The 27,709-nt window shown below is 36.4% G+C and overlaps 1 protein-coding gene and 1 pseudogene across 4 annotated transcripts in view; one reads left to right on the forward strand and one right to left on the reverse strand.

Annotated features, from left to right (window-relative positions):
• LOC137246078 (uncharacterized) lies at positions 1–27,640 on the reverse strand (annotated as a pseudogene).
• Syn2 (Syntrophin-like 2) overlaps positions 10,278–27,709 on the forward strand; it is a 182,857-nt gene continuing 165,425 nt past the window's right edge. For 3 of the 4 annotated variants that reach the window (XM_067777877.1, XM_067777880.1, XM_067777879.1), the window contains exons 1-2: positions 10,286–10,420; positions 11,086–11,393. The gene's annotated coding sequence lies outside the window, so the exon portion shown is untranslated. Of the gene's footprint in view, positions 10,421–11,085; positions 11,394–27,709 lie in introns of all 4 variants that reach the window. The other variant, XM_067777878.1, reaches the window with a different exon arrangement.

The raw sequence follows: 27,709 nt of genomic DNA on the forward strand, positions 1-27,709 counted from the left end.
CTATATACATATCTGCTCTGGTACGGTTTTTGTTTTGTTCTTCCAACGATAATAAATAATTTCTCCCATAAAAACAATGCAACTCAAAGTCAGAATTCCTAAATATTGTATGTGTATCCAAAAAAAATCGTCCACTGTGAAAGGTCTTCCTAATTCAAGCGGTTCACTAAGGTCTTTAAATTCAACTCTTTTCAATTTAACCATCATGAAAAAATTTAAAGATATCCACTCTGACAAAATTCCACTAGAATGTATACGCAATATAAAGTCTTCCAATAAATCACGATAAGGCAAATCGGGGCGTATTGGCAAAGACAAGAAGGCACTTCTATATAAACACAAATCTTGATTGAAAAAGTAGGTGGGTCGATCGAAAAAACTTTGCTGAAAGTCAAAAACTTCCCAGCGTACGGTTGAAACGGGATAACCATATTTTGTATTCATCTTTGAACGATACCTCAGCCATTCATCGTAGTTTGCCATAGTTTGAAAAATATGCAAATAGTTTAACATATCGGGGTTGCTAGAACGTACCATATCCCATTCCTTTGCTGAAACTAAAAGTTTTAAACCAGCCGCTTCTATATCTTTGTAAGTGCGTGGTATCGGTAAAAATCGCGGCCTTGTTAGAAAAGATTGAAAATGTGCTTGATATGTTGTATTGGTAAGGATGCTCATGCAGCATAATAAAAATATGACAAATTTCAATTTTAAACCCGGTTGAACTGGCAGTACGAAAGATTGCCCCAACATACCACGTAGCCATATCATTCAAGAAAATATTGATAAAATCAAGTTTCATGCGCTTATTGATATGCGTGAGTAGCGTAGCGAAGATTGTAATAAACAAAAATATGCATAATAGCGTTGGTAAATTTACGATGCCAAAGAAAAGTTCCTTTATAGGCATGGTGTCCGGTAGCGGCATCATATAACAATAATCAATTATTTGCACTGGATAAGTCATAATCTCAAAATCTTCACCAGCAAAGGGATAAGTCAAACCTGCAGCTATATCGATTGTATCGTTTCGCACCAATTCCAGCAAAAGTTGATAGAACACGGTTTTGCCGATTTCGAGGGGTAGTTCTATTTTCAATGTGGTGTTGCGCCTTTGTGCAAAAATGCGCAGTAATCTGCCAATGTAACCGTCAATCACTATTGATCCGTCATCGTCATAATACAACATTGTGCGCGGTTCAAGTTGATCTGGATATGTTAGTAACGGCGTGCCATACATATTAGTAAACTGCTGTTTGAAAATTATAACGGAAGAATAAACGTTCTTGCTTTTGAATGATAGAGCATCTAATGGAAATTTATTGCAAGTATAATAAGTATGAGTTTTACCAAAATCTTCTTGAATTATTAGCAAATTGTACAAGTCATTGTTCATTGCATCAAGGCAGTGTTGTTCTATTATTTCGAGTTCTTTCGCATATGGCGCATAAACCAATAAGCGGGTACGCTTCAATCGAACAAACACATTGAAACTCATCCACAAAGAAGCAATACCTGATTCCTGCTCTATACAAAGTAAAATTAGCAGCTCTCTTGAAAATTCTGCACTGTACTTATATTCCAAACTTTCATTAATGACCACCATAGGTAGCGAAAGTTCTGTTAAAATCTTTTCAAAAACGCAATCTTTTAACTGTGACGCACAAACCGCAATGGTGTTATAACTTCGCTCTATGTTAATCTTTTGCAGCAAATAAATTAATTCATTTATAATAGTGTTATTTTGTATTTTTAAAAGTGGAGACGCTTTGATTAAAGCCGCTGAAAATGTAAGTAGTATTATTAAATTTAAGTATTTCAGGCGTTGATTTTTTAACATTTTGAGAATGCCCACCGAACGGCGTTACTTAGTTAAATAAATAGTTTCAGCGCTCGTTTGCTTTTTAAAAGACAACTTTATGGCGTGCGAATATTTGCACTGCATGTTCTGAAATTTCCTTGACATAAATTTATCATGTTTTTTAAACTGATAAAAACTTAGCATTTAGGTAAAATTTGACCGAGTTCAACAATGTCTTTTTACTGCATAGAACAATGTTATTAGCTCTGTTTGCTTTATTCTGAACTGGTTAGTAGGAATTTGTTACTCATATATACTAGTGGCTACGCATATTACATAACTCATAATTTGCCATTTTCATTGGGCGTTCAGTGGAGTGATAGAAAATGTGTTCTCTGAACGTCGAGTTGACCCAAATGCCAAATGAAGTAATTATCCTTAAATTTGAAGGAAAATAACTTCTTAAAATATTTTGCTCACTTCACTATAATATTTAGAGGAAAAATTTTATTCGTATCACTTTAAAATGTCAGGAAGCTGTTACAAATCGAAACGATATTTTTTTCTATTGATAGTTTTCGATGGTATCTTGTATACAGATCCCGCATTAAAAAATGAGATAGCAAAAAAATCATAGCTGTGAAATAAATTTTCTCGGCATCACGCTTTTAGCAACATGTTTCATTGCTGACGCAGAATTCACACTTTATTCCAACTGGAGTATTTTGCTCCGCTCTTACCTCCTACTATATTTTTTATCTCAAAGGTTCATTCGGGTCGAGTTGAAAACTAAATAGTATTACTAACTAATATCTTTTGGTTGGAGTTTTCATTGTATACGTATGAAAAGCTGATTGTTTACAAGTGACGATTGGATGAAATGACGTGAATTGATTGTTCTTGTCTTTAGACATGTTTGCTCACATTTTACTCATAGTTTTTGTACTTTTTTCGTATGGAATGAGAATAGAAGTAGTAAAATGTAAGAAAAAAATGTGTCCGGGCGCGATCTGTAAATCCTGCCAAAATGCAACATACAGCACTTCTTGAAGTTTTATATAAAAATGAAGTGCGTTGAGTCAGTGAGGTCAGCTAGTCCTATTTTGCGATAACAGTCGCCAATTGGGAGCACCAAGCGAAGTCAAATCTTCCTCCAACTGTCTCTCCCAACTCAGTGAACGACTTCTCTTTCCTCTATTTACAAACTACCGCAGCGTATTCATTCATACGCATAACATGACCTAGCTAGCGAAGCTTTCTGTTTTTATTCGCGGCATTATCTTCACATCTGCGAAAAGTTCATATAGCTCATCATTATACCTCGCCGTCGACACCAACGATAGGACTATAAATCTTCCAGGGAACCTTTCTCTCGAATAGTCCAAGAGCCATCTCATCTTCTCTCTCCTCATACATCAGGATAGGTATGATGAGTGACTTGTAGAGCGGGGGTTTTGTTCGTCAAGAGAGGACTTTACTTTTCAATTGCCTAAAGAAGCACTTGTTGGCAAGAGTTATTCTCCGTTTGATTTCTAGGCCGACATTGTTTTTGATTTTAGTGCTTCTTCCCAAATATACGAAATCCTTCACAGTCTCGAATTTTTATCCGTCAACAGTGACGTGGCTACAAAGGCCACGATGACAGAAAGTACTTCACCTTGTCCACATTTACTGCAATACCCACTTTTTGCTTCTTTATATTATACCAACTCTTCGCCTCCATGTTTCAACAGCCCGGCAGGTAAACCGTCGTTACTTGGCACCTTGTGATTTTTTAGCCGTGATATTGCCATTCTCACTTCGCCATAGTTGGATGCCGGAGAGTGTTTTCCATCATCGGCGATCAGGGTAACGGGTTCGTCTTTCCCCACACTCCATACGCATACGCTAGTTACCAGGTCGCCATTATGGTTCCTCCAGGAATCTTCACCGGTCTTGAAACCTTCTGTCATTAAAAGAGCATGAAATATGTATGGTAAACCGAAAATAATAATAATAATATTTTTTCGCGATAAATATCCGGGGAGATAGAGCCCACTTTTCTTCCAGAATGTGGTGTGTTAATGGGAGCATTAATTTGTCATCCTTCACGTTTTAGTCCGACTCCATGTGCATTTGATAAGGCAGATAACTTTTTTGCTGAGAAACATTGCATGACAAAAATACAATCGAAGGGTTTGCCAAGCCACCAAATCAATTTGATGGTAGTTGTTAACCCGCTTTCAAAGAGGAAGAAAAATTATATTCCGAAAATTTAATTTTTACTCCGGCGTAGTCGTTTACTCAGATAACAGTTATAAATACTCCGAACACTGGCACCGAAATATGAGAGACATTTAATAAATTGAAAAATTTCAAAAGCACTACGTCATCAAACTTTTTTTTCAAATTCTTTTACAAATACTGCAATTCCGGAATGCGAGATCTTGGCTCATTTGTTTATGGTATACTCAAAGAGTTTAGAAGTAAAATAGCTTCGATATAAAATTATTTTTCGGTGCTTTTTTTATTTTTTTTTTTTTATAATAAATATTTGTACCGAATTTCGTCATAATACGTCAGCTGATCTTCAAGTTATTCTACTTTTCCATATTCATAGTCAATTTACAAAAACATCCTCCGATTAACTTTTCATACATCTACATATATCTATATCTATAAATCTTATAAAATAAAGTCGCCAAATTCCATGTACGCACATAACTTCACACAGAATGATCCGATTTTAAAACGGTTTTTGGCATTTGAAAGCTTAGCTACGTGAGATGGCACAGTCAATACAATTTGAAGGTATATATTATAGGGGCATGGCAAATTGCCAAAATGTACCAAAAAATCATACAATTTTTTTTACACAGCTATAACTCATAAACGGATAGATGGATTTAAAAAATTCCACTTGTCAGTAAAAACTTGAAATATTCACTTTCATTCTGCATCAAAAAAAATACTTGATTCCTTTCTTATATCAGCCAAATTGTCTAAACAAAAGTAACATTTTTACCAAAAAATTCGTGCGTGTGGTTGTTCGCTGTAAACTGTGCGCGCTAATTGCTTTTGAGTGAGGCCAAGCGACACATACGTACATATGTACATAGCATTCGCTGCGTTATTTAACTTCGGGCGTAGGTTTAGAGGCATATATGGATGTACATGTCTATGCATTTTCATATCATATCAGCTTGACATATGTTTGTACATAAATATTTATGCAACATAAATGGTTAATGGTTAATGCAACATAAATGGTAAAGAATGTATACATCTCTTGAAAAATACTCTTTAGTTAAAAATAATGAACATTTCCTTAAAATTCTTAAACAAAAGTTTTATTTTTTGGTATTTTTGCATGTATCACTATCACTACATAGTATAAAACAAATTCGCTTTTTCTGTTCCTATGTCCCTTTGAATGTTTAAACTTTTAAAACTACGCAACGGATTTTGATGCGCTTTTTTAATAGATGGAGTGACTGAAGATTGTAGATTGTATAATAACATCCATTAAATAGTGGAGAAATATTGTTATTTTTGAAGTTTCTAATATGATGTATATATATTAACCTGGGTCGATTTGTATGGACGAAAGTTAACCCATATCGCGCCATCGATTTTTCGATAGGATTTGGGCTCATGAAAAAAAAGTTGCATTACGCATACCCAAAAAAAATTATGCCTTCAAAAAAAAATCGATTTTTTGACCAAAATTTTCTAAATCTCCATAAAAGAAATTTCTTTTTCAAAAAATTGCATATACCAATTTTGCATTTGTCAATTGACACGAAACAAATACATAAAAAATGATTTGGAGCCTTGAAAATGAAAAAATGCATAAAAAATCGTTGAAATTTTGCAGGCTCAAAAATATTTTTTTTTGGTATGCGTAGTGGAACTTTTTTTTCCTGAGCCCAAATCCTATCGAAAAATCGATGGCGCCATATAGGATAATAAATCGACCCAGTCTAATTATATATAAGAAAGTGGTGTTAGTTACACTATAAGTCAAGAAAGCATGAATAGATTTGACTGAAAATTGATGGAGGGTTAACTTAGAAGCAGGAGACAGACATATGATACCTTTTATCCCGTTCTGGCTAGGGTCTTGAAATCAAAACGTGGACCTGGGTAATCCTGGGATATGTTTGTACAATATGGGCATCAAATGGAAGTTGTTTATAAGTGCTTTGATACCGGGTATTTTTCGTACCCGTGGGTGACTAGGGTCTCGAGATATAGGCGAAAAGGTGGACACGGGTACCCCTAGAATGTGTTTATAGAATACTATTAGATTATTTTTATTATTATTATTATTATTATTAAGGATTACTCCCTTTTAAAATACTCATTACCATCTTTCATTTGATACCCATATCATACAAACACATTCTAGAGTCACCCCTGGCCCACCCTAATGGCGACATTTCGAAAAGGCGTCCACCTATATACCTAATGCCCACTCCCTCTTAAAATGCTCAGTAACACTTTTCGTTTGATACCCATATCGTACAAACATTCTAGAGTCACCCCTGGCCCACCCTAATGGCGATATCTCGAAAAGGCGTCCACCTATAGACCTAATGCCCACTCCCTCTTAAAATGCTCAGTAACACCTTTTATTTGATTCCCATATTGTACAAACACATTCTAGAAACACCCCTGGTCCACCTTTATGGCGATATCTCGAAACGGCGTCCACCTATGGAACTAAGGATCACTCCTTTTCAAAATACTCATTAACAGCTTTCATTTGATACCCATATCGTACAAACATATTCTAGAGTCAGCCCTGGTCCACCTTTATGGCAATATCCCTAAATGGCGTCCATCCATAGAACTATGGCCTACTCTCTCTTAAAATACTCTTTAATACCTTCCATTTGATACACATGTCATACAACCACATTCCAGGGTTACCCTAGGTTCATTTTCCTACATGGTGATTTTCCTTATTTTGTCTCCATAGCTCTCAACTGAGTATGTAATGTTCGGTTACACCCGAACTTAGCCTTCCTTACTTGTTTTCTAATTAAAAAAACTTTTTTATAAAATTTTGATTTTGCTTTGTCCGGGGAGTGAACCCAGGATCTTCGGTTTTGTAGGCTGAGCACGCTAATATCACACCACGGCGGCCACCAGATACGTGAAGAAGCTACACTTAAATATATGAGAGCGAGTATTGTAAAATGCGACTCCAATCTATAATATTTACTTCACCTGTCTTGTTTTTTGCATTATGATATCTAACACCCAAAATCGATAATGACCTTTTACCGTTTGAAAGGGTGGCACTCGAAAAAACTGTTTATTTCATGAACCTACATACATCAACGACTCCAAATAATACCAGATAAACTAAGTGAGGCGACTTGAAATTTCACGAGGTCAAACAAATCGTTCACGTGGAAACAGAGTCCGTATATGTAACCTTTTACAATAAAAATTTTAAGAAAAAATATTCTTTGAGAAATGCAAGAATGTATGCTAAAAGTATACTTGAAGACCTTTTTCCTTAAAAACTAACTATTGACTGGAAAAAATCGATGATTTTCCTAAAAGAAAACTAACGATACTACCGATAGTGTCATCGATAGTTTTGTAGCTCTACCTTACATAATCCAGTAGGTACTTGTAACTTAGTACAATATTAAAGAGTCATCTATTGTTGAACATCTACATTAAATAAAACTGTCCGCCCAGTTCTAGACATCCGTGTTGAAACTTTCAAGAGAACTTAACGGTTGTTGGCTTTGCTGCAGTAACAAAATTCACCGTAAAAGTTCAAGACATTTCAACTTGCAAATCATATGAGCTTGCAGCTTTGGTTGTAGCTATGGTTTCTAAATAAGTTAGTTGCTGACATGAATGCTTTCAAAGCTTTGAATACGAATGATGCCAGACCTTCATTATACAAACATTTTATAGAAGAATAATAAATGATGTCAAATTTAGCAAATATAACACAAATCACCTTATATCATATTCGAGTCTCCTGCGCGAAACACTTGTTCATAGCTGCCCTAATTTTTAAAATCATAGACACACCTTTGATCGATAGAAAATTTAACAGTTTTTATTCTTCTTCAAAAAATTTGTTTCAAAAAATCACTATGTTCAAAAATTAGTGAGGGTATTACCTAATCGAATATAGAAGAAAGTTTGTATTGAATTGGTATCAAAAGCTCCCCCCTAGAATCTTGTTATTGTGATACAGACAACTTTGAATACGAAAAAAGCAGCAAAAATTATAAAAAAAATTTGTCAATTATTGTTTTGTTATATTTTTTTAAACGGTTTTATTTAGCTTGCCTTGACAGGCTGCACGGCCGTTGTGAACGAATTTTGTTATTGAAATTTAAATAACTTCCCGATAAGCTACAAGCTTGAAGCTTGGAATATAGTTCAGAGCCCGATGACAATGCAATAATAAAAAATCGCCGCTAGGTGGAGCAAGGAACGAGATATTCACAAAAATCGTATTTGTGGTCCGATTTGGCTCATATTTGGAACACATAATACAAACTGGAATAGAAAGCGACATATGAAAAAATCGCCGCTAGGTGGCGCAAGGATCGATATATTTACAAAAATCGTATTTGTGGTCCGAATTGGCTCATATTTGGAACACATAATACATACATGAATAAAAAGCGACATATGAAAAAAAATCGCCGCTAGTTGACGCAAGGATCAAGATATTCAAAAAATCGTATTTGTGGTCCGATTTGGCTCATATTTGGAACACATAATACATACATAAATAGAAAACGGCCTGTGAAAAAAAACGCAGCCAGGTGGCGCAAAGATCGAGATATTCAAAATTTTCTTATTTGTTGTCCGATTTGGTGCATATTTGGCACACACAATACATACATGAATAGAAAGTGACCTATGATGTCCGATTTGGCTCATATTTAGAACAAATATTACGAACAGGTCGGTAAAAGTGACAAAATAATTTGGAGTTCGAGGAGAGACAAGCATACGAGGCGCAGAGACGAATAAAGTCTTTGGAAGGATTATGTATTGAGGACTTCGATTGTAACAAATTGTCGGGAAAGAGTCCTTGTAATAATGAGTCACTAAATGAACTAAATAGAATGAGAAATAACAGACAATTAAATTAAGACTAAAAACATGAAATAAAATAATTAAACAAACTTGTTTAAGTTAAACGGTTTTATTGAAAACAATACTTACATGAAGTAATAATAATACTAGAAACTAGAAAATAATTAGGTGGGTCCTAGGTACTAGTTTTAGTCCTAGGTATGTAAGCAGGACCATAAAAACTGACTTTGTGGTCATTTGAAGAGGTTATAAGGTGAATAGAACATTTGACCGATGCACGTTATGGTGGTTGACCTTATGTCGTCCCTCTGCAGTTTATATTACGAAGCTTCAACACATTATTAGTTTTCGACAATTTTTAAAGTTTTGTTTGCCAGTTTTGTTTTAGCCTGAATCATGTAAGTATAACTTTATGAGAATATTCAATTGGTTTTGATAGTGCCGATGGCGCAGGGAGGTAAAATCGGTTGTATTGACATAGTCAGAAGTTGAAATCTGTGGGATGTTAAACGCTGAGTAGAAACTAAAAATGTTATCAAACACACGTCAGCAATACAGAAGTAAAAAATACGTCGCAATAGAAGATTCCGCAGGTGAAGGTATTGACTCCGATTAAGACAGTTTTCGATGGAAATCTTCCAAAAAATATGTAATTTAGAAAGAAGTTACGTTAAACTGGAGTATTTGATATTTGACCTACACTAAATTCGTTTGGGTTCTTCTAGTCGATAAGACCGAGCAAAACTCCAAATGCATTATAAAGTATGCTGAATTGAGTATTTGCGCCATTAAACCCTTGTCTCCTTCAGTCGTAAAACTCTTTTCTGCTGGATTTATAGCCAATTTATTATCCAAACGGAAACACGGTCTATTAAGATGGAATCTGTTGCTTTTTTAAATATTTAAGGTGTTATTTGTGTTTAATTTCTGCCTACGATTTATTTTCAAACTGTGTAATGTGAGGTTAGCTCTGACATCCTATTAAAGCAGAAGAAGAGGGCGGCCCCCACTCCGCTGGAAGGACCAGGTAGAAAACGATTCAAGTTAAGTAGACTAGTGTACTAACAACAAAATTAATTAACAAACTTTTTTGTTGCACATATTTTCACTACTCTTCTGATATGCCAAATCTGAAATTATATTTGCACTTGAACCAACATTCTATTTTTCTATGTGCAATGGGTTAGCTACTTTATTAATTGTAAATTTTTTTTTTTTTTTCGTTCACAAGAAAAGATCTCTTATCAAACAAGTAATTTTCGTATGTAAATAAAAGTTCTTATCATTCAATTGTTATTCCGAGCTATTTTGATTCATACTCTACCACTCTGGCAACGCCATATGCTTTTCGCTCACAGATGGTTGCTGTGTTTGCCCAAGTGGACGGTCACAGCAAACATGTCGTGAACAGTGCGAGAGAATGTTGTGCGAGGGCAATATTGCGCATAAAAATATTTTTCTGTTGCAAAATAAAATAAGAAAATGCTTAACAAAACAAAAAATATTTGCAAAATATATGTGTAAACAAGAAATATGTACATTTTCTGTGAGGTGAAATTAAGTAAAAATATATTAAAATTCATTTCGATCTCGATTTATTAATTCGCGCTAAGAAAATGTAGAAAATTGTGACCCAATTCGAAAATGTATACATATGTGTTTGTTGAATAATTTAAGGAAATGATAGCGGAAGTAAATGTGAATAAAGCAAAATGAGCTGAGGCTTTCAGAATTGATTGTATTCAGAAAAATGTATGAAGTCCTAGCTTATTGCAATAAATGGATGAAATAGCGTGGAAATGTATATTTTAAAACTGAATAAGTGTATATGAAAAGAGTTTTGGCTCATTTGTATGTTAATGTGCCAAAGTTAAAGCTAATACGAAATAAAAGTGTAGCTAGCTTTATAATAATTACGTTCTATTATAAAAAATAGTAGCAGCAAAAAAGGCTTGTGAGTGCGCCTAAAAGCAGGCTACACACCAAAGCGATACATATTTATGTATATAACAATGTTTTTGCAGATATGCAAGTGCATGTGTGAATTTTACATATAATAATGCATAACTATAGAATGTTTTTCATAGTTACTCTTTCGTTTATCGTTTTTCATATTTTTTTGTTCAACTTTGACACATTCTTAGTGCAGCAATATTTTTGAAGTAAAAGATGAAAAATGTAACAAAAGAGCTAAACTTCACCTCCCATTTTGACAGCTGATTTTACAACCACAAAATAAACGACGGAAGAGTGGATAGATAAACTGGAAAGAAAAAAAAACATATCTCAGAGTACTGCGGATAAAGTAAGTTTGAGCATAAGCGTGAGCGCAGTATTCTCACAAACGCTTCTACAGAAATATAATCAGAGAGTCCTTTAATTGGGCTGTGCCACTGACAGCTACCATAATAACAACGACTGGTATTTGTGGCAACAATAAAAACAAAAAGGAGATAATTTTCAATAGCCTTACAACTTCATAAGGCTATATAACTTCAAAGTCCTTCACATATTTTTGTCTGTGGTAAGTATAAATAATAAAAAAAAGCGTATATCACACATGGTTCTCATAAGTATGAAATTGCTTTATACATATTAACATATAACCTCATTACGGTAAATATGTATGCATGTAAATGAAAGAAATATTGACCTTGTGGTTTATTGATGAATTGCCTGCACGAGTTTTATCGGACTCTTTCTGCTTTTGAGGAAACTCACATTTTATAGACTCCAAAGGCTATATCTATTGTGACGAATATTAGCAACGCTAAGGGATACTATCATCTCTAAGCCAATACTAAGCAGTGACTTGTATGCACATCAACAAGTCAATCATTATGTCTATACATATGTCCATACAAGCAGCGAGAGCACAAACACATGCATATATCTGAGATACTCCCAAAAGTAGGCAATCATCTGTGGAAGTATCACTCACATATGCACGCGCATGTGAGAAGCTATAACGTGCATCTGAGTTATAGCTGGTGATTTTATAGCTGGTAAAGAAATAGTAAATTCTAGAAACACCTAGAAATATGCAAACGAGGAAACCGAATAGTATAAAAGCAGCGCCAGCTGAGGCATGGAATTCAGCTTGCAGGCATTGAATTCAGCACGCTATCTGTCGAGAAGTTTAGTGTGAAAGCAGTCTAATAAATACCATTTTGCATTGATGAATATTGGTGTTATTTATTCAACAGTTTAGTGATTCGAACGTTAGCAGAAGGTTGCAAATAAGAGGAATTGCACTAAATTCTTTACACTGTTTATGGAGTATTCCACGCTTGGTACGGAGAAACTTTTAAGAATTTTTACAGTTTCGTCCTAAACTAAAGGCAAAATATGTATATATTTATCAGAAAAAAAACTTTTTGCATAATTATTGTGTGATAAATATCACAAATTTAATGAAGATTAACTCTTGCCAATTAATGCGGCTTTGTGCTATGTACGCAACTGAAAGGTAAAGTCCTCTCTCGGCAAACCAAAACCATGATCTATCAGTCACTTATCATACCCGTCCTCATATACATATGTTGCAGAAGCATGAGCAATGACAGCGTCTTTTCGATTATGGATACAAAAAATGCTCAACAGCCTCGTTTGTAGTTACGTTTCTACAACTTATGCACAGGTCATTATGCAAAATAACTACCTATTCCACCCAATGGCCGGTGCAACCCACTATAAGCATATAAGTATCGACTCGAGATCTACCTAGTAGGCTCCTTGTCCTCCTTTCGTTGTAGTCTGGCCATGTAGTGGCTCTTGAAGTTGCACAACCCGTGGTGCTCTTCCACTTTTGCTGAGCTTTGTTCAAGTACAATTTTAAATACCACCCAGTTCAACCGTCTTCCGCTGATAGAGAGCATCTGATTTCCTTTGTTGGCATTCTGAATTCTTCAAGACGGGTTTCCCTATTTGGATAATAGTAGAGTTAGGATAGGTTTAAAGGGTTGGGGCGAGAAGTTGCATTCAAACCCAACATTTAGGCCACCAATGGGCTCATTGTAATGACCTAAACAGTAAATAACCCTTGCTGTATCAGCTTCTGCGAATCGAGTCATAGGGGCCATAAGTATAACTACCGTTTCGTTTTCACGAAGGATCAGCTATACTGGTGCTTTCAATAACAGTGAGTTCAGATATCCATATAATTCTAATAATAAAGTGCTGGGCCATTTTATTGACACATTTTCAGGCATTCAGTGATACACTTTGCGTAGTTGACACGTTAGTCCAAGCTATTAAGCGCGGCCTGGCTGTCCGAGAAAATTATAACCCTTTTCCCATCTTTAGACACAGGTGCCAATTGATTTACAGCACTACTAATGCTAACATTTCCACTTGATAAACGCTATAATTGTCGGGAAGCCCGAAGGAGATCTCTATTCACAGATCCGTTAAAACTTTCCTTTCCCCCCTTCCCGTCAACCCTGGAGCCACCCCACATTCTTGTAGTGTGGGAATGCACACTGTGCAATTCTTAGTAAAAAATGTTGCAAGGAGTGCAATAAATTGTGAATACTGGTATTGAAACAGGCGTTTTGATCCTCAAGATAATGGTATGGCCACTTCCTCTATTCTTCCCCCAACTGCCATTACTCTTATTTGTTGGGCTTCGGTAGTGGCTATTACCTTGGCTATCAAATCAATTGGGGGTAGTTGCAGGATAGTTTTAAGTGGCTCTGTCGGAGTCGACACAAGAGCGCAGCTCATACAGAGCTCCCAAGTCGTAGGGGCTTGAAGAAGTGTATAAGGTTCGTGGTCTTTATAAGCGTCAGCCAACAAACCAGAGCACCATAAATCAAATCAACTAATTATGGAGTAAACCCCGCGAGATACCAGTTGCTCTTTAACAGGAGAATAACGCAGCTGTTGCTGTCTTTACCCGATCCGTTATTTTGTCAATCCTGAGCGGTATACCATTTCCTACACTCCCAGATACTTGCATTTATCTCTGTAAATGAGGCTTTCGCCGCAAATCTTGGCTGGTATAAGATCCGGCGTTTTGTACCTTCTTGTAAAAAGGAAGATATAGCTTATTTTATTCGTCCACGACCCTTTTAAAAATCTTTTATATAAAAGTGGGCGTGGTCCCCAACCGATTCCGTTAATTTTTCTTCAAAGCATTCCCTATAGTAAAGTCAACCACTCTGCCGAATTTTGTTACGGTAGGTTTAACGATTATTGATTTATGATTTATTATATTTGTAAAATTGATTTTATCACAAGTGGGCGGTGCCACGTCCGTTTTAAAAAATGTTTTCAAATTTTTATCAAGAGTCTCAATATCAGTCCACACGTCAAATTTCAACTTTCTAGGTGTATTATTTACTAAATAATCAGGTTTTTTGTGTTTTCCAAAATGTTATATATATAAAAAGTGGGCGTGGTTATCATCCGATTTCGCTCATTTTCAATACTAATCTATTCTGGGTCCAGGTAAGCTTGTGAAGATATCTCAAAATTTACTCAAGTTATCGTGTTAACGGGCGGACGGACGGACATGGCTCAATCAAATTTTTTTTCGATCCTGATGATTTTGATATATGGAAGTCTATATCTATCTCGATTCCTATATACCTTTACAACCAACCGTTATCTAATCAAAGTTAATATACTCTGTGTGCAAAGCACGCTGAATATAAGAAAGTTTACTGTTAAATGCCAATAACATGTGTTATAAGTTTGTTTTGTTAAGCACTCCACCTTCCTCAGACTGGCAGATTTTGATAATCCAATCTCATTGTAGTTTAATGAAAACTATTTTTTAATGTGGCGGGTTGAATGTTCTAGAGTCTAATTCTGTTAAAGGAATTGAGCTACTGAAACATTGAAGCTCACCATGAATTAGCTGATTGGACCTTATCAGTGCGGCTTCAGACCTGGTAAATCTACCATCGACCAAATTTTGACAATGGGCCAATGGGCCCTTCGTCGATTTTAAAGCCGCCTTCTACAGCACGAAAAGGAGCTGCCTATATACTGCTATGTATGAATTTGGTTTCCCCGCAAAACTTATATGGCTGAGCAAAATGACGTTGAGCAACACCATGAGAATTGGGAAGGACCTCTCCGAGACGGTCGACGCTAAACGAGGTTTCAGACAGGGTAACCCCCTATCGTGCGAGTTCTTTCATACTAGCTTCAGAACTTAACCGTTCTTGAACAATATTCTATAAAAGTTGCAATTACTGGCATATGCTGATGACATTGATATCGTCGGCCTAAACACCCTCGCCATTAGTTCTGCTTACTCCAAACTGGAAAAAGAAGCGGTAAAGATGGGTTTGATGGTGAATGAGGACAAAACGAAGTACTTGCTGTCATCGAGCAAAGAGTCAGCGCATATGCGCCTTGGCAACCACGCTTCTGTTGGCAGCCATAATTTCGAAATAGTAAAAGACTTCGTTAATTTGGGAACCAGCATCAACACTAACAAACGTCAGCTCTCAAATCCATCGAAGAATCACTCTTTCCAGTAAATGCTACTTTGGAATAGGTAGGAAATTGGAAAGTAAAGTCCTCTCTCGGCAAACGAAAATCATACTTTACAAGTCACTTACCGTACCCGTCCTGCTATATGGTGCAGAAGCATGGACCATAACAACATCAGATGAAGCGGCTCTGGGAGTATTCAAGAGAAAAGTTCTTCGAAAGATTTATGGACCTCTACGCATTGACCATGGCGAGTACCGAAGAAGATTTAACGATGAGCTGTACGAGCTTTACGCAGACATCAACATGGTCCATGTTACGCGAATGAAAGATGATGCTTCGGCTAAATAAAGGTTTCTATCGCAACCCGCCTATGGAAGCAGAGGAAAAGGGTGGCCCACGCTGGAAGGAGCAGAAGAAGAAGCGACTGGAGCGCCTTGTTGGACGGCCATAACCGTTTAGACGGTTAAGCGCTAATTAAGTAATATCCACGCGCCAACCCACTTCAATTCCATTTGGCCGCCTGATATAATTTACATGCTAGTATTTTTATACAAATTTCATATTTTATGCTCAAACACATATTGAATTTGCCTTGTCATAAATTTGAGTATGACGCCACGTTCAACAATACATTCCGTGCGTGATTAATATGCGATGGGAATTACGGCACATAACCAATATTCTACGTATGTATATGCATAACATAACACATAGATATCTACACACATACAAACATGTGAATAGCAGGTAATGTCCTGAAGGTGAGCTAACTATTTCAAGTGTCCACCCAACCACCTACTGTGTTCAACCTTGTCTGCAAAAACAACAACAAAAAAAGCGCTACCGGCATGGGATTGTGCTGGTTTCGTTAACACTGTGTAATGCGTTTTATTTAGTTGAATGCCTTGAATATGTTTCCATTATAGCGGTTGTAAGGGGTAGTTGACACAACACAGCAAGGCGCAACACGATAGGATGCTGTGTTGGTTTGCGTTAGCTCAGTTTATATTTAATTAAAGTTTATTAAATCAGCGCTGATTGGTAACGGAATATTCCCCACCGAAGAAACGTACCAATAGAGATATTGGACTATTTGTGCGTACATACTGTTAGGCAGAGAGCTTACATGTGCACTAAACTTAGGCAGCTTAATAACTTTACTGAACAAGAGGCTTCGTACACGGAAAAGTTTATGATTGCAACTGGAACCATCGTAGGTAGCAACACACCGACTTTTATAGTTGTATTCTAGCGAACGTAGTACAACGTCGTAACTGCCGAATGCTTATAAAGTTCAGCTCGATCTTGAAAATATTTTTCCAAATATTAAAGGCGAGATTTTTACAAAAATAACTCAGTAATTTTTGCGCAAAATTTGTTTCAGTGTAAAAGTGTAAAGTGTATGCGGCTACTTCTCTATGCAGTTTTACTAGCGCTCGCGAATGCTGTGGGCAACGACACGCTTTATGGCCTGTCTACAGCAGGGGGATATCTGAACTAAGTCGCACAGTGGTGCAACATCGTACTTTTTTATTTGATTATTTTTCGATAACATTTCAGGAACAAATCACAAAACTTTTTTAATTTAAAGATAACTTTTCGATAACTTTTGGATTACATATCTTTTTTAATAACAAGTTGATTCCTTGTCGATAAGTTTTTGGAAATATATCGATGACTTTAAATAAAAAATCTATAGCTTTACGATAACTTATCTTAATGCATTTTTTATAACATACTGACTCATTATCGAAAAATGTTTGGAAAAATGTCGATAAATTTCGATGAATAATCAATAACTTTTCGATAAAAATCGATAAATTTTCAATATCAATTCGATAACTAGATATTTGGTAACAAATAAATTACTTCAGTTGATTGTAAGTAAGTGTTTTTATCCGAACCCGGCTATGGAAGCAGATGTAGAGGACGGCCCCCACTCTACTGGAAGGACCAGGTGGAAAACGATTTAAACTCCCTTGGTGTCACCAATTGGCGCCAGTTGGCAGAGAGAAGCGACTGGCGAGCCTTGTTGGAAGGCCATAACCGTTTAAACGGTTAAGCGCCAATTAAGTAAGTTTTCGATAATCAAGCGATAAATTTTCGATAGTAAATCGGCAATGACAAATTGACAATTGTTCAATAACTTTTTGGTGGGATATCGAAAACTTTTTGATAATAAATCTATAAATTTTCCATAGAATACCTTCACTAAATTTAAAGTGGTAGTGACGCGGAAAAGCGTGAAGCCAAACTGTGAGTAGAAGCAGCTTCAGATTCTGGCTGAAAACACAATTCCGCAATAAGAGAAAATCAGATAGGTATGCGGAAACGCGCCAATCTCTACAGGAACAATAATGACGACGTTGCGGTTACCAGCGAAAAATTTGAAATATGGTAATGGAGGGAATACTTTACTAGATTTCTCTATCAAAATGGAAGGTACGTTCCGCAGTATAACAATGACGAAAATTAGACAAGGTCTGTAGTGCCATAATGCTGCCAGATGTTTTTTCGATGACCGAAATGAAAAACTCCAACAACTTTCAGAAGATTTCTGGTACCCAACCTAATTTCTGTTTCTATATCAGAAAAATGTTCATTTTTATCCAGCGCTTCTTCTCTGTTCGAACGAACTCGCCTGCTGCTTCACCTTCGCTCCAAGGGTAAATGATTACTTGTGGCGTTTTAATCTTAGCTGTACGACAACCTTTCTGAGAGAAACATCCGCTATAGAAGGGTCCCTTGCTTTTGAGAGTTTTTAGTTACCCACATCCCTCCACCGTTCCACCAGGCCCCTTCACTGATCAGCCATATAGCCTGCCGCTATAGATTTTGCCTCAGCCCCCACACTATATACAAAGCGCCTTTCCTAGTGAGAGGAGCAGAACAAAGTGAGAATAAAAACATCCTACTTTAAATAAAATAAAACGCCTGAAAATGATGAACTAAGCATCCAGCAGTTCGAATAACAAGGTGAAAGACGACGTCGCCCTTAATGCATCATCAGTCTAAATGTTTTGAGAATAACTGGAGTCCGCTGTCAATAAACCGATAGAATTTCATCAATGCGCCTTCTGACCTGATATACTAAAGATGCTCAGCTGGTATTCTTTAGATATTCCTGATGCGCCAAATTCTGAAAAATACACACTTTATCGGAATCGGAGCGCACCATCTCTTTTTCGATAGCAAAGCTATTTTTGACAGCACGAAATGAGGCAGGCTGTATGGTATGATTTAACGGGGGATGTCTCGAAGGCAGAGCGGCAATCAGGCAATTCAAAGTCGAGGAAAGGTCCCGTGAACCGGTGGTTAATGCCAGAAACGACCATTGAAATTGGTGTAAAGTACCTCAGCTGACGTAAACACTAAAGGTGAATCGGTTTACAGTTTGCTTGGTGTCCAAAATGTCGTCGTCGGTGGTATACAGCGGTAGAACGGAGACAAGTAGAACTAGAATGGCGGAATTGGTGAGCGATGAACTCGTTGAATTTCGAATACTAATAGGTTATGGTTTATGGGAAAACTACTATTGTCTATTTTTAATAGCCATTTGTCACCATTTTTCAAAATTTTTCATGAAAATCTTAACCGCTGTGGTCATTTTGTTTCTGTCGTCACAAAAATACTCCCCGAATGTTACGGGGAGTGTTAAGTGCATGGTCAGTACTTTTTTGCATAGGAATACAGTACTTTCTCCCTTTGCCTTTTTAACGAAAGAAATTACGATAAAAGACAAACCACTAATTAAGTATTTTCTAAAAATAAATTTTTAACCACGGCCCACTGTGTACTAAAGGACATAACGTGACCTACACGCACACAAAAATACATGCAAAATGCCTTTATATAAAGCCACAGCAGCACTTAAATAACTGGATCAATTCTCTAGCAGCTAACTCAGTTTCCCCGCACAAATCAGGGAAATATCCTCAAAATGTATAAATTCCGTCCAAGGATGAGATTTTTATAGTTTTTAATCTTGCAAAGGTTAAAAAACTACGTTTTATCTGATGTCGGGTTAAAATGGTATCTTGTGGACAAGCTTATGATGAAGTCGTTTTCAATCCAAGCAGCAAAAACAGTTATTTGTCTGAAGAATCGGAAATTCCACAAAAGTAGGGTTGTAGTCAACAATAGAACTGAATCAAAAGCTTCATTAATAAAATATAATATTATTAAGAAAGAATAAAGTAGAAAGAATCAAGTTTAATTAAAACTGTTACCTTACATTACGAAACATGCGAACAACAAAAAAATACTTTACAGCAAAAGCCATTCAATTTGTCTTCTCTCCAAGGTGAATGCCCTGCCCCATCGTGTATTTTTTTAAGAATGCGAAAACTTCTATTGATAGTCATAAGTAAAACCAACTGAACCTTAATCAGGTTTATGCTATGCCTCACATTTTTAGAAATTTTACGCGCCCAACGCTTTTATTTAATTGTCTGATCAACGCCCTAGATTGATAAGGAGTGTGATGACTAGTACCTAGGACCTACCTAATTATTTTCTAGATTTTCGTATTAATATTATTTCATGTAAGTATTGTTTTCAATAAAACCGTTTAACTTAAAATTTTTTTTTAAATTATTTTATTTTATACTCAGCATGCTTTGCACACAGAATATAGTCACTTTGATTGGATAACTGTTGGTTGTACAGGTATAAAGGAATCAAGCTAGATATAGACTTCCATATATCAAAATCATCAGTATCGAAACAAATTTTATTGAGCCATGTCCGTCCGTCCGTCCGTCCCTTAACACGATAACTTGAGTAAATATTGAGATATCTTCACCAAATTTGGTACACGAGTTTATCTGGACACAGAGTAGATTGGTATTGAAAATTAGCGAAATCGGATGATAACCACGCCCACTTTTTATATATATAACATTTTGGAAAACACAAAAAACCTGATTATTTAGTAAATAATACACTTAGAACGTTGAAATTTGACATGTTGACTGATATTGAGACTCTTGATAAAAATTAAGAAAAAAATTTTAAAACGCGCGTGGCAACGCCCACTTGTGACAAAATCAATTTTACAAATATTATTAATCATAAATCAACAATCGTTAAACCTGTCGTAACGAAATTCGGCAGAGAGGTTGCCTTTACTATAGGGAATGCTTTGAAGAAAAATTTACGAAATCGGTTAAGGACCACGCCCACTTTTATATAAAAGATTTTTAAAAGGGTCGTGGACGAATAAAATAAGCTATATCTTTGCAAAAAAGAGCTTTATATCATTGGTATTTCATTTCCCAAGTGTATTTATAACAATAAATAGAAATTTTTCAAATTTTAAAAATGGGCGTGGCAACGCCCCTTTTATGACTAAGCAATTTTCTATGTTTCGGGAGCCATAAATCGAAGAAAAATCAACGGATCGTAATGAAATTGTGTACACATATTTTCCTTATAGCAGAAAATATTTCTAGTAAAAATGGACGGCTTCGGTTAAAGACCACGCAACTTAGATAGAAAACAAATTTAAAAGGGTCGTAGACCAGAATAATAAGCTATAACACAGCAAAAAATATTTTGAATCAATGATATTTCACTTATCAAATTTTATTGTAAGAGGAAATGGGGAGACTTTTTTTTTAAACGGGCGGTGCCACGTGTTATGTAGAAAAGTAATTTATCTGAAATGAAATGTACAATTGAAGCACACGCTGAGTATATAATGTTCGGTTACACCCAAACTTAGACACCTTTACCTGTTTTTATACTCAGCTGAGCAGAGCTCACAGAGTATATTAACTTTGTTCGCATAACGGTAATCCGTAACGGCATAAATTAATCGAGATAGATATAGACCTCTATATATCAAAATGGTCTGCGCGAAAAAAGAAATTCATTTAGCCATGTCCGTCCGTCCGTCAGTAAACACGATAACTTGAGTAAATTTTGAGGTATCTTGATGAAATTTGGTATGTAGGTTCCTGGGCGCTCATCTCAGATCGCTGTTTAAAATGAACGAAATCGGACTACAACCACGCCCACTTTTTCAATATCGAAAATTTCGAAAAACCGAAAAAGTGCGATAATTCATTACCAAAGATGGATAAATCGATGAAATTTGGTAGGTGCGTTGACCTTACGACGCAAAATAGAAAATTGGTAAAATTTTGGGCAATGGGCGTGGCACCGCCCACTTTTAAAAGAAGGTAATTTAAAAGTTTTGCAAGCTGTAATTTGGCAGTCATTGAAGATGTGATGACGAAATTTGGCAGGCGCATTACTCCTATTACTATATGCACGCTAAATAAAAATTAGCAAAATCGGATGACGAACACGCCCACTTTAAAAAAACAAATTTTTTAAAGTCAAATTTAAAAAAAAAATTTAATATCTTTACAGTATATAAGTAAAAGTAAAAGAGAAGCTCGGCCTTAGATCTCTTCGGAGGTTATCGCGCCTTACATTTATTTTTATTTTTTATATAAGTAAATTATGTCAACATTCAACTACAGTAATGATATGGAGCAACAAAACACCAAAATAAAAGAAAATTTCAAAATGGGCGTGGCTCCGCCCTTTCTCATTTAATTAGTCTAGAATACTTTTAATGCCATAAGTCGAACAAAAATTTACCAATCATTGTGAAATTTGGCAGGGGCATAGATTCTATGACGATAACTGTTTTCTGTGAAAATTGGCGAAATCGGTTGAAGCCACGCCCAGTTTTTATACACAGTCGACCGTCTGTCCTTCCGCTCGGCTGTTAACACGATAAATTGAGCAAAAATTCGAAATATCTTTACTAAACTTAGTTCACGTAATGTGATGTTCTGGGTCAACCTGGTCCACATTTTGGTCGATATCTCTAAAATGCCTTCACATATACAGCTAAGGGCCGCTCCCTTTTAAAATACTAACTAATACTTTAATTTGATACCCATATCGTACAAACACATTCTAGAGTCACCCCTGGTCCACCCTTATTGCGATATCTCGAAAAGGCGTCCACCTATAGAACTAAGGCCCACACCCTTTTAAAATACACATTAACACCTTTCATTTGATACCAAATCCTACAAACACATTCTAGAGTCACCTCTGGTCCACCTTTATGGCGCTATCCCGAAATGGCGTCCACCTATAGAACTAAGGCCCACTCCCTTTTAAAATACTCTTTAATACCTTCCATTTGAAACCCATGTCATACAAACACATTCCAGGGTTACCCTAGGTTCATTTTGCTAAATGGTGATTTTCCCTTATTTTGTCTCCAAAGCTCTCAGCTGAGTATGTAATTTTCGGTTACACCCGAACTTAGCCTTCCTTAATTGTTAATATTGTTATTGTTTACATTGTTGGCGTGAGCTTCACTTCTAGTACACACAACAAACTTGTTTCGTTCTATTTTCACATGCTATTCCAGTGAAATTTTTGGGAGAAAAGCAATTATCGCATAGACCATTGTTAAAAACGGCTGTATCTCATCCTGTTCCGCATCCTGTCACTAAGAAACGATTTTCAGATAAGGTTCAAAATAAAAATTTATTTAGGGATGAGGGAAAAACAATGATTTTTGATACAATACATCAACAACTTTGAGTATCATTTATAATCAATATTGCATTTATAAATCGATTTTTGTCAGAAATAACAATCAACCAGTATTTCTGTTTTCAAGTTGCGGAAAAACTTTTATATCTCTTTCTTTTCTGTACAACAACTCTCACGCTCACTTGTGGCTCTGCTACTCTCTCTTATTCTTCTACTCTCTCTTATTATAATCAATATTGCATTTATAAATCGATTTTTGTCAGAAATAACAATCAACCAGTATTTCTGTTTTCAAGTTGCGGAAAAACTTTTATATCTCTTTCTTTTCTGTACAACAACTCTCACGCTCACTTGTGGCTCTGCTACTCTCTCTTATTCTTCTACTCTCTCTTATTATAATCAATATTGCATTTATAAATCGATTTTTGTCAGAAATAACAATCAACCAGTATTTCTGTTTTCAAGTTGCGGAAAAACTCTTATATCTCTTACTTTTCTGTACAACAACTCTCACGCTCACTTGTGGCTCTTCTACTCTCTCTTATTTCCGCTGCCTTTTGACTAGTTTTTCTCCATTTCATGTCGGTATTTGCCTTCCTCTTCCTAATTATTATTTTCGTGATTCCCCCTCTTTTCCCCTTTTTCTTCTTTTCACTTTGATTACTCTCCTAATTTTCCGCTTCGCCCTATCATTTTTCCATTAATTTTCCAGGCGTTCTTCTCTAAGTGTTGCTGCTGACCTTTCCCTCCTCCCCCTCTAATTGCCATCCCTTTCGTTTTTCGGATGTTCTGGTTGCACAGAAACCTCTTCCCGCACCACCGGCGAATGCTTTGTTGACAAAGAGGAAGCCTGGCGCAATTGGTAATACCCCTTATGGGGTAGGATTCGATCGGGCTCTGGCTGATTTCATTAACAGGCCTCTGAACAATGGAATTACCGCAGCGGAGCGAAGGGAGTCCACAATCGGTAGAAATGTATGCAGAGCCATACCCAAGAGTTTATTCTATTTCCTCTGCTCTGATTTGTGGTAGTAAACGCGCTTCTGCTAGAGCTGGAAGGCAGTGGCTGCTGTGTGGGACCTGAGCGGATGGCCTCATAATCGTAATTAGAGGTAAATTTTTGGGCAGTCTGGACTATGAGGGCTGTGTTATGTGGACTGGCAAAGAACCTTACAAAACCAGAACTGGACCGGGGATGGGTTAACTGCTTCACGGATGGGTCGAAGTTGAATGGGAAGTTTAAGGAAGAGGTTTTCTCTAATCCGCAATTTTAAGTCGGATTATCACTGCAGAGTCTTCTAATCGGAGGTTGCCGCAATTAAGGACGCGATGCTGTCCAGTGTTACTGCGGTTAAAGAATTTAACATGTGATCCGATAGCCAGGCTGCAACTAAAGCCCCAATTTCAACTGTGGTGCGATCAACGGTTGTACAAGAATGATTGATTTCGCCTGCAGCTGCGTTGTATTATTTTAATATTAATATCATGTGAACTCCGGGACATAGCAATATACGAAATAAATCACATGAGCCAGCTAGCGCGCATGAGTATAACAAAGCCGAATGTAGAGATCTGCAGAGAAAACGAAATACTCCTGGCCACATATTGTCTGCTCTGGGGTCTGGGGTCAGCTAAGCCAACACCAGGCGGACACTGCCTTTTGCAGGGCAGCGATATCCTTTTGACCGAAATTAGGTGCACCAAGGCTAAATATATCAGTCATTGTAAAATGGGAGTCCTTGGCGTACGCCTCGACATACTGGAAAAGCCCTCTTGCAGAAGCTGCATGGGGATGACTAGGTAAAATCATCGAAACACCTCATGTTTAACTGTCCAGATTTTCCCAGAACTACGCGAAAGTGTTTCTTTCTGAACTCTCTACGATCTCCGAAGATCTTATACAGTATGGTTTTATGCGAAAGTACATGGTTGCCACACAACGGTTCTTTTAGTAGCTAAAGCTCTCATCACCTTTCTCAAAATGGACCTTCATGTTGTCCAAGTGAGATATATCTGCCACGGTGGATACAGCTTAACTGTAGCTAGCATAACCCTCTCGTTTTGCACGTTACCTCTTCATTCTTCCGCTTTATTGCTGCCTCACCCCTCCCATCTTTTCTACGTTTCTTTGTTACTTGAAATATTTTCGAATATAACGCGAAATAAACTTTTACTTGAAATCGGGTAACAAAACCTGCTTTCTCTAAACAGCAAACTGTCCCCTTTTCTCTTAAAAATACAAGGCGCGATAACCACCAAAGAAATTTTAGGCCGAGCTTATTTTATAATTTGCGTGGTGCCGCTTAAATGTTTCCTACAAACGTGACCTACATGTTTTACGCCGACTCCGAAAGGCGTAATTTTCTTATCATAGCAGAAATACACTCGGATTCTTTGGCAAATCACTGGAGAAGAGCGACCCCACTTGAAAACTGCCTTTTTAAACTGCTAATTAATGGTGACTTATAACCATAAAACCATAACTAGATAAAACAGCTGATCGAACCTGCCTTATGAAAATCAATGTAATCGATTAATGGTGCAATACCATAACGCTAACGCCATAACCATATCATAGCCAACCAATTGTTTTTGGTTTTTCGCCATATCCATAACCTAAAAATATTTGAGATGGAGAATTTATTAACTTTTTGTTGATTTTATTTATTGTTTTGGATACGTTTGTACTAAGATACTGATTTTTTGTGGTATATATTCGTTAGTTTTTTGCGTTTTCTTCATTTTTATGAAATTTTCACGACTTTTAGGTTATGGCACCATTAATCGATCACATTGGAAATGGTTATGGATATGGGTATGGTTACGACTATGGCGTTAGGGTTAAGGAAGTTTAATTTGGCTTTAAACAATTTCCATTACTTACAAAAATCCTATGTAAATGGATGTGTTTATGGCCGCCGATATATTGCATAATATCGATGAAATATATCGATACATTTGTACTACTGACATCTCTAAAAGATCCATGTAAATCTTACATCTAAAACTCATGTCCATTCATACATTTTTATTATCCCCATGGTGTGATTGTGGTGCACTTTGGCTATAGATTTTTTCGACAAAGTGATGACACAACTGTTAATTCCAGCTGGAATGTTTGTTGTTCGAATACATGATTTTTCTTTTGTTTATTTGGTTTGTTCGGTTTTACAGCTGTGCATGGCTGCATTTATTCCTAGCTAATAAACAATAGAAGGAAAACGTGACTTATCACTGTGAGATGAAGTTGCAATTTATGCGCATATCATCACTGGTCGATTTGATTGCTGTGTACTTGTGCGATAATAAAGCGTCCCCAAAGAAATATTTTTCATTTGCATAGCACAGGTTTTAAGCGCATGCAGGAATCAATTAGTTGAAAATTAACCAATAGACGTGCATGGTTATAATTGTTTTAGGATGTAAATTAGGGTGGCCGAAAAAAATCACGTACCAGTACAAGAACAAGTATCAGTACCCCATTGCAAAGAAAAGGAAAGTGCAATTATAAGCACTGTAGTACCTGTATTTACTTCAAATATTGAAGTATAAGTACGATACATACTTGCAAGCTCAAGTGTAAATCTTTGCAAGCACAAACATTTCTCTTTATAGAGAAAATATATGAAAATACTCTCATAGAGATAGAGAAGGCAAAATTACACTGAAGAAGGCACTACACCTAAACGGCTTTTTCAAAAAAAAAAATGTATAAGGGATGACGAAATATTGCTCCACTATACATCAAACTCGAATATCTTTCTTTTCCAAATAGTATTTTGAAATACTCTAGAATATGCCCACTAAAAATGGGCTTTCAATATTTATGGGAAAGAAATGCTCATCAAAGTTTCATACTTTCATTACATTAGTTTCTAATTTATAAACATTTCCATGTAAGGCTATAAGTTATACTAAGCGAGAAGCAAATTTTATTTTCTTATATTTTAAAAGCTTGAAACGTTTTAACAGTGTGACACCTATTACAACTTTCCTTCAGAAATAATTCATAGCTTTATATTATAGCAATGCTTCCCACTTCCACTCTGTCGTCAGCTTAAGCGTGGAGTGCAAATGGAAATCCTGATCAGCATACCCATTTAACCCTAGTTCGACCGACGCGTCACCGGGGTGACTATTTAATATTCTCCCCTCAAAAAAACATATTTCTAAGTTAATGAATTTTAAGCAGAAAAAATACAAAATAAGGTTTTATAATTTTAGTCATAGACAACTGTAACGGTTTGAAAACTTTTATTCTTTTGTTGGCCGACGTAGTCACCCATGTGACCATGAGTAAATACCAATTACAAGCAAGACATGTACATATGAAAATATTATTGGTTTATCGTTTATGAGAACAGAGTTTTATAAAAAATAGCAACTTTATTCGCTGCACTGAACACATTTGACAATGGGCTGAATATGCTCCTGGCACACTGGCTTTTTACAAACTAAGCAAACTTTCCGGGAGTTCCGTTGTCTTTTATTCACTTGTTGGCAAACATGACACTTGCCTTTAATTTTCATTCGACCTGTTTCGTCACGTTGCTCAATTTGCAATTCCGATGCAAAGGGCAGAGATAAACGGGTATTCAGAACATCCTCCATAGCGGTACGTACGTGATAATGCTGCAGGATTCGGGGGTTTGATGCTCGCCGATTGACAGCTTCAGTGACCAATTCACGAGAAAGTTCTTTTAGATAAGTTCGACGGCTGATACTAACACGGCTCGTTACATAATTATCCCTATAAATAATGTGTCCACCTAGTGCCATTACATCCAACATATTGAAAAATAGAGCCAATGGCCACCGGTGCGACTTTCTTTTGCATGTGTAAATTCCGAGCATTTAATC

The sequence above is a fragment of the Eurosta solidaginis genome, chromosome 3 (assembly GCF_040869045.1).
Source record: "Eurosta solidaginis isolate ZX-2024a chromosome 3, ASM4086904v1, whole genome shotgun sequence".
Classification (NCBI taxonomy): Eukaryota; Metazoa; Arthropoda; class Insecta; order Diptera; family Tephritidae; genus Eurosta; species Eurosta solidaginis.